This window comes from Hirundo rustica, chromosome 19 (assembly GCF_015227805.2).
Source record: "Hirundo rustica isolate bHirRus1 chromosome 19, bHirRus1.pri.v3, whole genome shotgun sequence".
NCBI classification, from domain to species: Eukaryota; Metazoa; Chordata; class Aves; order Passeriformes; family Hirundinidae; genus Hirundo; species Hirundo rustica.
Genome location: NC_053468.1, coordinates 8,350,769 through 8,362,311, shown reverse-complemented (window position 1 = coordinate 8,362,311; position 11,543 = coordinate 8,350,769).

The window sequence follows — 11,543 nt, the reverse complement described above, 5'->3', positions numbered from 1 at the left end:
GAATACTATCTACAAAGGGAGACAAAGAATCAGACTATAAAGCACCAGGTAGTTTGCAACAGTGAAAGATGTGAGCCTGTTCTTCTGCCCATGAAGTAGAAATCCTCTGAACAAAAACTAAAATTCAAACCCACTTTGTCTTCCATCCTTACTAGTGTTAAATTTGCTGCAAGTCTTAAAAGCCAAAGAGACAAGCCAAATTTTTCCAAGATTAAGACAACATAATCTCAGGGAGATTCGAATTTCTCCACATTAATCAATATTTTCTATCTCACTGATAGTGTAGACCTTCTGGCCAGCTTTGTTTCAGAGGAAAGCAATTGTGTCCATGTGATGCTAACTGCAGAGATGCGTGTATTTACCAAAATATGGACTGAAGGTTTAAGGAATTAACACAGCTGGATTTCTAAACACAAAGCAAATGGATGAGCTAGCTGAAGTCTTTAAAAGAAATCCCACAAGGGTTCATACTGACTGATAAACCTCTGCTACAAAAAGAGAGCATGAAGTAAAGCTCAGTGATCTCACGGCAAGACTCTCACATAAATGGACACAGATCAGGTTCCAGCTCAGGGAGTGAGCACAGAGCCTGCTCAAGTTTCAGCAAGCACATGTGTAGCAGAGCTTGCTCTGACAAGGAGGCACAAGCTTGGGGATTGGGTTTTTTCCCTCATTTCTTGTCGATTTTGAAACTATTGATATTAAATAATCTAAACAAGAAAGCCTAGATAATGTTACAGGAATAGACAACAGAATTCACCAGCTATTAAAAACCAAAACTAGGAACAGTTTCTCAGTATTTTAGATTGTACTGAATCCAGTCTTTTTTTCCCCTCTCATGGCTATTTTCTTTGAATCTGATGTCCCAACCCTGCTCTTTGTATTCCACGGTATTAAACTCCTTGAAAGTTGGATAAGAAACACACAAACACAAAGAGCAAGCTGGCAGCAAAATTGTACCAACTGCAGGGAAATATAATAAAGCTTTCAACATCAGCAGCCATAAACAATCCAGTAAGGATTATTTCTAATGCTTTGCATTTCACAAGAATAATTTTTCACCTGTATGGCCAGAAAGTGTGGTATGGAGGAGACATCAGTGTGGAAAACCTGATTCAAACAGATTTTCTGGCCTTTCCTGCCTTCCCAGAGGTAGCAGTGTATTTATCACTCTAGGATATACCTCACACATTTAAACACAAATATTTATTTTTGAGAAGTATGGACTCTGCTGAGAGACTAGACTGGCAAGAGAGAAACCAATTTATCTAAAAGTAAGCATACAGACCACAAGGAAATGCTACAGAGCAGACACCTGAGCTAGCACATCCTATCTCCTGTTCCCAGCTTTTCACTCCTCGTGTCACTCCTCTAGTCCTTTTTCCCAGTCCCAGTGTGAATCCCTCTTTCCCAAATGACAGCCTGTAACATTTTAGTTAAGGTCCTAGCAAGAAAACAGATAGTAAGCACTATCCTGGCTGATCTTTATTCAAGTTCTAAATAATATCAGGGGAAAATGTTATGCTATCAGAGTCTTTTCAATGAAAAATACAATTGTTTAACAGAAAGTGCTCATAACAGAAAAGGAAAGTTGCAGTCAACTCACTGCCTTTTCTGGAGAGAATGAGTCTGCTATTGGCAGGTGAAGGTGAAAGGCCTCCAAGGGAAAAAAAGCAGAGATTCCACCCTCCAATCCTTAAAAACAAACAAACAAACAAACAAAAATCAACTAACAAACAAACACAGATTTAAGAACATGAGAGAACCATAAAGTCTTTTCCCTTGCAGCATGAAAACTTCAGCAGTGTATTCCTTCCTGCAACAGGAACACCACTTTTGGTTCAATATGACTATTTCTTTTAGAAATTAAATAACTTAAACTCCTCAATGAAGGATCCCCTTGTCTAGAGGGATGTCACTCTAGGGGTTAACTATTTTGATGTTAAATTTTCATACCAAATTTATAGTTTCAATATAACAGGTTTCAGATTCCATGGCAATGAAAGCACAGGCCAATTATAACAAGGTAGTAGCAGAAACCATTTTAGGGGTAGAACCATGGTCATATTGGTTACCAGCACCTATATCTCCCTGGGGGACTTTTGGGATTGTTTTGGGTTGTGATGGTGGCTGGTATTTTTTAAAGCAGAAAAATCTTCAACTATGAAAAGCATCTTCCAAAAGCAGTTATCAAACTGATCGAGCTCAGAGCAACGCCTCTGAGGGAAGAACACAACTACGTGTAGAGGTGGGATTGTGCTGCTCCAGTAGCCCTGCTCAAATCCAGGTGATGCAGATCTTGTTTTACCACCTCTCTCAGGTCCCCAAAAAGTCTTTCTGCTTTTGCAAGACTCATTCTCAAAGACTTAAAATCACATGAACCGGAGAGAAAGGGTAAAAATATAATTTTCATACAAAGGGGGGACTCTCATAAATAGACATCTTCCATAACCAACAACTTCTCTCATAACTCTGAGAGGAAATCTATACTGAAGAGGTTTATTTTTACCATATCAGTGCTTTGGAACAGAACAAAAAGTGCTATTGATTTCAGTTACAACTGCCCATTCTTCTGTTTACAGCAGCATAGATTTTACTAAAATGATTAGAAACAGGAGCAATGCTTTAGAGCAGTATCATTTAATGTTTCAGAGTCTAATCATGTGTTACCAAGCCATGAGCATCAAAAAGCCAAAAACATAAAGATGGAAGATGTGTCCTCACGCAGCACATTTAGCAATCTCTTTAAATGTACTTTATTTTTATATCGGAGTGCTGTACAAGTTTAGTTGTGTATTCTTGAGAACCAATTAAGTCATAATAACTTGACATCCTGCCATGATTCTATTCTGGTTTGCCACCTACATTTTACATCAAGCAAATAATGTAAAAGCAAATAAAAATCTGTGAAGGTCCTTTTAACCTTGACAGTCTGTCATATTGTGAAAGTCAGAGTAGATGAAGAATTCCTCTGATTATTCCAGCACTGCCTCTCATTCAAACACACAGGTTTAAACATTTGCATGCCTATTCATAATTTATTGGAGCATTTGCCACTCATGACATATGTACAGGTCTAGCCTGCAGGAAAAACAATGATTAACAGCTGAAAGACAGCATTCCAATTAGTCATTGAGAAGTACATCCATGCTTACTGCCTGGTTCTCAGGTGCCAGTAAGCTCCAATAGAGAAGTCTGACATCAAATATGTCATCCAGAAAAATATACTGCTTTCAAGCAGCAATAGCAGTTAGATCAGAGACTGATTCTCTCTCCCAATACACACCAGTAGGTAGACTCATCTTTAAAATGTTCCTAAAAATATGAACCCCTTAAGAAGGCTGGTGAGGAAAGCTGTGCTCAGAGTTCTGTTCCTGCCAATGGGACATATTTATTCTGCTACAGAAGCCATGTGCCAGACTGTATTTGGTGTTTAAATTTCAGTGTTAAGCATAGAGAAAAACAGTGGAGCCAGGAGATGCAGAGGAAAGTTGTTGTGCAAGATGAGAATCCCACTCTGGCCACCTTTGCAAGTCAAGAGGACCCCTGAAGAAGAAGACCCTGTTTCTCTCAGTTACTTCCCTGTCGCAAGAGGGTAGCCTAGCCAAATGCCATTCAGTATTTGCTTGGATTAACAGACTAGAAAACACAAGCATCTCCTCAATCAGGAAGTGTTGCACGTCTCCAGATTAGGTTTACTGAATAAGACTTTTGCTCCAGGATTGTGTTCATCTCCATGATCCTCCTTCCAAAACATTGTGCACCTCCAGCCTGAATCCAGACTCTGGAGATAAATTAAAGCCTACATTTTCTTATGCTCTGTAGTCTTAGAGCAACACAGAGCACTCACAGAATCCCAGAAGGGTTTGGGCTGGAAGCAACCACAAAGATGATCAACCTACACTCCTCTGTCATGGGTAGGGACACCTTCCACTAGAACAGGTTTCTCCAAGCCCTCTCCAGCCTGGCTTTGAGCACTTGCAAGTTGCATTTCAAGGGGCATTTGCCAATAAAAAAAATCCAAAATAAATCAAAGAGGATATTAGTCACCTGAGGGCTAGGGGTGCCATGATGTTTTTTCTTCCCACTTCCTCCTCCTTTCTAAAGAAGCTGGCAAAGAGCTTGCACAGCCTGTACTGCTGCATCCCATGCCACAGCCATGGTCAGAGGCTGTGCAATCCTGCTGTTCAGATGAGTACTGGACCTGCTCCAGTTTCCAGTTACATATGGTCATGATTACCAGCTTACTTTGGAAAGCACAGGGATTCTGAAAACAGCATGTCTGGGAGGGGTTTCTCATTTTAAATCATCTCTCTATTCATTACATTACTCATCCATTACATTGAATGAGTTTCACATTAAGAGTTTTAAGTGTATTCTAGCACTCTGGAATACATATTTCTAGGATTTTAGTAGAGATTTTTTTTTACCTTCTTCTGAAGGATCAAGAATTTATGGAATTTGAGATATGGCCTGGCCAGTTTTTAAGTCAAGTCCCTTCTGTCTGGACAAGAGGCTAGGAACAAGGAAATAGCCAAAGAAATTGACAAATACCAACAGCTACCTCTATTCACATATAAATCATGTTATCTTCCTGAATATATTATGCTCAATCTTCACGTTAATGAGAAATGTATAAATAGAATTGGGCATTAACTGACAATTAGATTTTTTTTTTTTTTTATGGGAAGGACATGAGGGGTTTTGTTATTAAGGGAGTTAAATTCTAACATCTGTTTTTAATTCTAACAGCTTATTTGTCTGTTTATACCTACAGGCTTTCAAGACATCATTCAACACTGCTAATTAAAGCTGACAAATTTTGTTCACTGTGATGCCTCCTTGTATCCCTGCAAGCCACTTACTCATGTCAGGGCTGTCACTGCAGGTGACACTGCTGCTTGATGGGGAGATGACAAGGGGCGGAGTGCCCCTGAAGGGATGAGAACAGGTTCACCTTGTCACCTGTCACACAGAGGAGGGAAGAAGCCATGGATGGCAGTGACCATTGCTCCGGCCACAAGCATTTGTCCCTTCTCCAGGCTTGGTCAGAACCATCCAATCGTTTAACTTAAAACAAAAATCGTTTAACTTAACAAAATCCATGGCAACATTCTCTAGTGTATTACTGAAATGCCACAGAAATGGGACTCCCATGTAACAAGAAGCTGCAGACATACACAAACACACAGTGTGTTTCTCTTGGCACTAAGAACCCCATCTGCAGCAATGCCCTCAGGAAACTTGCTATTTGTGCTCCAATCAGAACAGCACAATGCTGATTCAGGAGAGCAGCAGCAGCTCACGTGGGAGTGGGCCATGCCTAGGAAAGCATTTGCAGAAGCAGCTGACTTGGCCCAGATAAAAGGCTAAAAGCCGGAAGGACTGATGATAATTTTATTCATTATTTCATATCCGGGACTGCAGACTTCATAGATCGAAACACAGGCACTATTAGCAACTAATTTGCGTATGTTTTTCTTAAAAACAAACAAATAAATCCCATGCCACACAGAGAACACTGCTGAAAGGTCAAGCAAGCAGACCAGGGACAGCCCATTATAAAATGCAAGCCTCTGAACTCTGCATCATATACATATTTCAGTGCCCTACACACACAGTCACCAATGGAACAGGTTCATGGGTGACTGCAAGGATCCACACTGGATCCATCCTGTGCAGGCTGGAGATGTGCCAGAAGGAGCAAACCCAGAGACAGCACAAGTCAAACAAAAATTTTCCTTATCTTTCCTCACATAAGAGTTTCACAACCAGAATAGACGCCTTTTTTTTTTTTTTTTTACATTTTGGGATGACCAGCATGCTTTTCAGGTATATTTTTAAAGCTGTTAGAGTCTAGAAAAGGCTTTTCATTACACAGTACTCAGTACCTGGGAGCCTGGCTCCCTGGCTGAGGTGTCTAGACATCTCTGCAGTAGAAATAACAGCACAGCACAGCACTGTATCGAATCCACTGGTTTTAGCATCAGAAGACATTCCATTCCCCAGGTTGCCATAATCAAACACATCTGTTGTATGAAAATTATCCACTGCCAACTTGAGAGCAGAGCAAAATATGTCCAAATTATCTGTGTTCTCAAGATAACTTTACCTCCTAAAAGGCTACATTAAACAACACACCCCTCAACATCATTAAACAACACACCCCTCAACCATTGCTTTAGTCACTCCACAATTCACACGACATGCAAACACATCTAAAAATTCACTTTGAGGAGACATGGATTTAAACTGGCTATGGTAGCTTTGAAAGCAATATTCCAACAACTACCAAACTCCATGCTAGTGATACATAAATTATGTATTCCAAATGCTTTCACAGAAATAGATTAAAGCACTTCTCTCAGTCCTCTAAGAAGCAAAAACAGTCATAGAGAAAACAACTGTTATTTTAAGGCAGGTTTCAGCTTCATTTGTCTACAGGTACGGTTTCATAGCTCAATACACAAAAACATTATGACATATATGCAAATCTGATATTTTCATACAGGAAAGGTGAAATCCCTATATATGAAAGGTTGACGTCTGATCTTTAAAAGAAGCCTGCAGCTGGTTTCTGTCATCTTTCTTTCTCTCCTTCTTTCAATAAGCAGACCCACAGCTTAAGGAAAATTATAATTTTGTCCACAGGAGAAAAAGAACAACCGACCTCCCCAGACTGAGACAAGAATTCACCATTTCTCTGGGAAAAACAAACAAACAAACAAACCTCTGGCACTTCTCAAAGAAAAAGGGGAGAAGGGCAGAAATAAAAATCAGACTTTTCAGGTTTCCAGCTACAAAATTCTGTAAGTAAATAAAAAGAAAATAAGAGGTCATCATATACAAGTATGTCCCACTAATTCAAACATATTTCATTTCCTGCTTTCTTGCCTCATCTAGTCTAGTATTTTCCATAGTTACTGAATTGAAGTGGAAAATATTTTTACAGCTTCCACTCCTGCTCTGTACAATAGAAATAAATATTCTTTCTTCTCATTCTTCCTGCTCACACTTGTAAGATGATTGCTGTATGGTTTTCTCCAACCTCAAGTCTAAAAGATCCCTTTTACCTATTTATGCTACATCACCCATGTCCAATAGGCTAAAAGCGTGAGTCTTCTTTTTTAAAAAATAAAGATACATATTTTACTCTACTGGTTTGGGATGCTGAGAGCCTCTGAATCACTCTTTGAAAGGTAAAGCTTATGCTGTCACAGGGTGTCATACCCTTCATTTGAAGGGTTGTTATCACTTAAACACTTCTCTTGCTGTGGCTCTGTTTTGTGACATTCCCTTCTCCCAGCCCATGCACACGCAGGGCTCTAACAAAATAACCCCTCCAGGCAACACCAGCCAGCAGAGCACCAGCAGCAAGCAGCAGCATGGACAAGTGTATCCACAAGCTAAATTAACCTTTCCAGACACCGTGGAAACTCAGTTATTAAGCTTGAACTGCAACAAACCCAAATGAACAAAGCCCATGTCCCAAACCCTCAGGAGAACTGAGAGCTCACACCTGTAAGGGTACACAGGACATCCACACACAAACCTCAGAACGGGTTGCTATAAGTGTATCCACTAGAAAAAGTTAAAGGTTGTGGGAAAAGTTTCTTAAAGAGATGTTCTTCAACATCTTTCAAATGCATAAAAATTTACAGAGACTAAAATTTTATTAATAAATCCTCACAAACAAAACAGTCTAGAGGAGGCAATAGAAAACCATCAAACTACTTCATTTTAGCAATGCTTTGGGGATGTGAGTGCACTGCGTTTTCTTTTAAAATGTTGCATTGCCTCATTGAAATGCAACTCATGTTGCACTCAGGCTTGCTTCTGGATCACTAAGAAATTGGTCCGATTTGAAAATGTCAGGATCTGGTTAGCAATTCAAATGACCACGGTGGTAATTACGGCTTTTCATGTTCCAGCATGTTGCACTGCATCAAAACTGACACAAATGCCTAGTTTTATAATATCACAGCATGGAAATAAATGTCCAAAATTATATGAAAAGGTACTAGTAAGAGATTAATAACTGTTATTCTGCGAAGAAAGATGGCTCTTTTCTACCAGTATATTTTTTAAAAATGCTCTCTGATAGCATCTCTCCTTGAAGAAAACTGGATTATATTATCACTCATAAGCTATAATCATTTCTGTCAGCACCAGTCAGAATTTTTGACAGAAAAGAGGAGGAGAAATGGAATGGGTTGTGGGGAAATAGTGCAATCTTACAAATAAGTCCAGAGAGATACTACTTAAAAGTTCCCCCCCAGCATTTTGTTGTCTCTCCCACCCAGCAGATTAGAACATTTCAAGTGTTTTATTTTGATCATAAAGTGAAGGAACTCTGTGGATAGGGAGCAATGCATCATGAGCCACGTGTGCAGCTCTACAATCTGTGGTACCAATGTGTCACTTTGAAATATGGGCCTAAAGCAATATGCATAAGGGAAACTTTGCTGCTTCTTCAGGGAAGAAAGAGGAAGAAAGGTCTTTTGAAGCCTCATATGGCCCCAGAAGTCTGCTTATGAAATAAAACAAATAAAGCAAGCAATGTCTTTAATGGTTCTCTTGTGCAGCAGCCAACTGAGTCACTGAGCTGCCTTCTAGCTGTGGAATGGTTAAACAGAGATCAACACTTGGTACTGCTGCACACCTATTTTGTCATCTGATAGATCACACAGCACACTCTCTAGCCACACACGTGACTGAGAGCGCAATGAACAGACCAGTGCAATGTCCTCTCAGGCTCACCTGAGCCTCAGGAAGGCCCATGCTTTCTCTGCAGTTTCATATTTTCTTTCCACCTGAATATGAGGTGGAGTGTCCTGTGTTTATCCACGAAGTTAACATGGGAAGAGATGTGGACAACACCCTCCCTCTTGTCCCCAACAGTGCTGCCGTTTTGTGGGGTTTGCTGTTTGCTCTGAGCAGCATCTACGCCATTCCCTGTAATTCAGCACAGAACAGGGAGTGATACCAGAGCTGCAGGCCCCTCAGTACATTACCCCTCAGTACCCTGGTCCTGATCCAAGAAGGAACAATTCTATCTATGCTATTTGAGCTTCTGGTCTCCCTTGGCCACTCCAGCTTCTTAGACCAAGATGGAAATTCCTGAAATCACCCAGAAAGGGGATCAGAGAGCTGATGGAGAATTGATCATCTTAATCAGATAAACCAGGAGGGGAGAGAAGGAGAAACTGATGGTTTGACACACTTTGTCCTCTGGCTCACAGGAACATAACACAAAGTGCTCAGAAGTAGAGTGTTTCCTCCCATAATCCTCAGGCCAGATTAAAATCCAGCAGCAGTGAACCAGACAAACCAACAGTCAGTTGTTAAGGTTAGGAGGTGTCGTGGACAGAAAAAAATATATAGGTTTTTGCCTCGAGGAAAAAACACTGCAAGAGATGAATCTTTCCTCTCATAAGGTATTGAACAATGTGGCTTACACTGATGCCCTTGCACAGAAAAACACCCCAAAGGTAAGTGAGCCTTTAGGGGCTCATTTTATCACATGAGGCCCTTTAAGCTCTGGATTTGGCAACAGAGATAGATCCTCATCTCTGCCATTGTCTTTTGCACACCCCACCTCAATTTCCCCAATTCTACAACCAATGTACACCTATTTTTCTTCTTTAATTATATACTTCCAGAGAAACAAGCTGTTGCATATAGGCAAAGCCTTACAAAAGGAAGGCCTTGTAAAATCATGGCTCAGGCCTGTTACTTCACCTAAGCAGAAAATGACTATGGAAAAGTGACTCAGTTGAATTAGTGGCAGAAAAACATGTTATATAACAATGATGTGCTCACATCGTGGTTTATGGTGGTTGGCTGAATTCCATTTGTTGTGCTGAAATGGAATGTACCTGGTAACGTGCCTAACTGCTTAGAAAGGCCTGGTTTTGCAATAAAGTGGCTCTACTTTGCACCTGCCTGGGGACCCTGCATCACTCTGGACCCTCACAACAAGCACCATCGTCTCTTACAACAAAGGACTAAAGTATTTTATCTATTCATCATTTGTGAAGTATAGCTACCATTGAGATTTAATGAAATTTAATGAAATTTGCCAAGACACAGAGAAATCACAGCTAAAGAAGCCCCTGTCATGTCACTTCTGCTAGGTAAACAGTGCACGTGATCTTAAGATGCTGTCAGGTGACCAACACATTACCCTAAAAGAGTTCATTTCTCTGTCTCAGGTACAAGTGCAAGACTTTAGGGAATGCAAATTCTGCTAAGGACTTCAAAACTGTATGATGACCTGATCAAAACTTCCAGTCGATGGTGGTTGGACTTGGGCTATGGATTGCCCTTCAAGGACTTCTAGAGACATGAGGAAATGAAAAATATTTGCATGCTTGGGGGAGACTGTAGCAAGTCCAGATCCAAAGACCTCCCTGAACTTCAAGTCCTCTGCCACTAGACGCTACATAAACTCACCTGACATCTTTTTTCTTCAAATTTATTTACTATTACAATCACATTTTACAGTATTTTTTGCCCAATTTCTATGTTATTGAGAACATAACCAAAATCAAACCTCTTATTTACATAATAACTCAAGAAACAACACATACTGAAAGCCTTCAAGGCTAAGATCCATACGAAGCATGAATCAGTTGAGAGCAGCAGGAGGTTTGGCTGCCTACCTTATTTCTCCCCAGCTAAAGAGGTGTTAATACTCACTATCACCCCGAGAATGTTTTCCAGCATTTTCAACAGGGAAGTAAATTCTTCAGAGAACTGACTGTTAACTTTACAGCTCCTTCCAGACTTTGGAGAGAACTACAGCTAAGACTGCAAAACAGCCCCAGCCTAGCAAGGAACAGCACTATTGCTACACTCAGCCTATCCTTTCATCCCAGCTTAGCAAGAAAATGCCTTACTATGGTATGACACAAACCACCACAAGAACTTAAACTTCTCTGTTTCTTAAAAAAAACCCTCAAAAATATACCAACCAGTGACTACACAGGGGAATTAATGAACTGCTATTCTACCAGAATAAATCAATCAATCAATCAAACAAACAAACAATATTTTATCTAGGAAAAAACCCACATCTTACACACTCAAAAATGTTTCGTACTCTACAATTAGGCTGCTTCTACCCAAAACTCAACTCTACAGCTGGGATACCATAACATAGTGATTGAAGACAAAGCCAAGGAACTCTCCTGAAGCAATGGCACTCTGCATAAGGAAGCACTCTCATGTGTCACAAGATTATTTAGAGCATTTCTTGTCTTTAGAGCATGGGAAGTAATAAGCAAAAATACTCCAGAGTAATTTTTGCTGGGAATATTTTAAAGAACAATGAAGTTCATAAATTCATAGTGAACCAGTGAAGCGGTGCAGAGAATCACAATAGATTCCAAGGTATCTACAGGCTCTCTAATTTTTCTTTTTCAAGCTTTATTTTTTGATGTTTAATAGTAACTTTAAAAAGTAACTACAGGGTTAGCAGTGAATCCTGTTGGGTTTGTATGAACCTGGATATACACAGTATTACCTAATACTACATTACA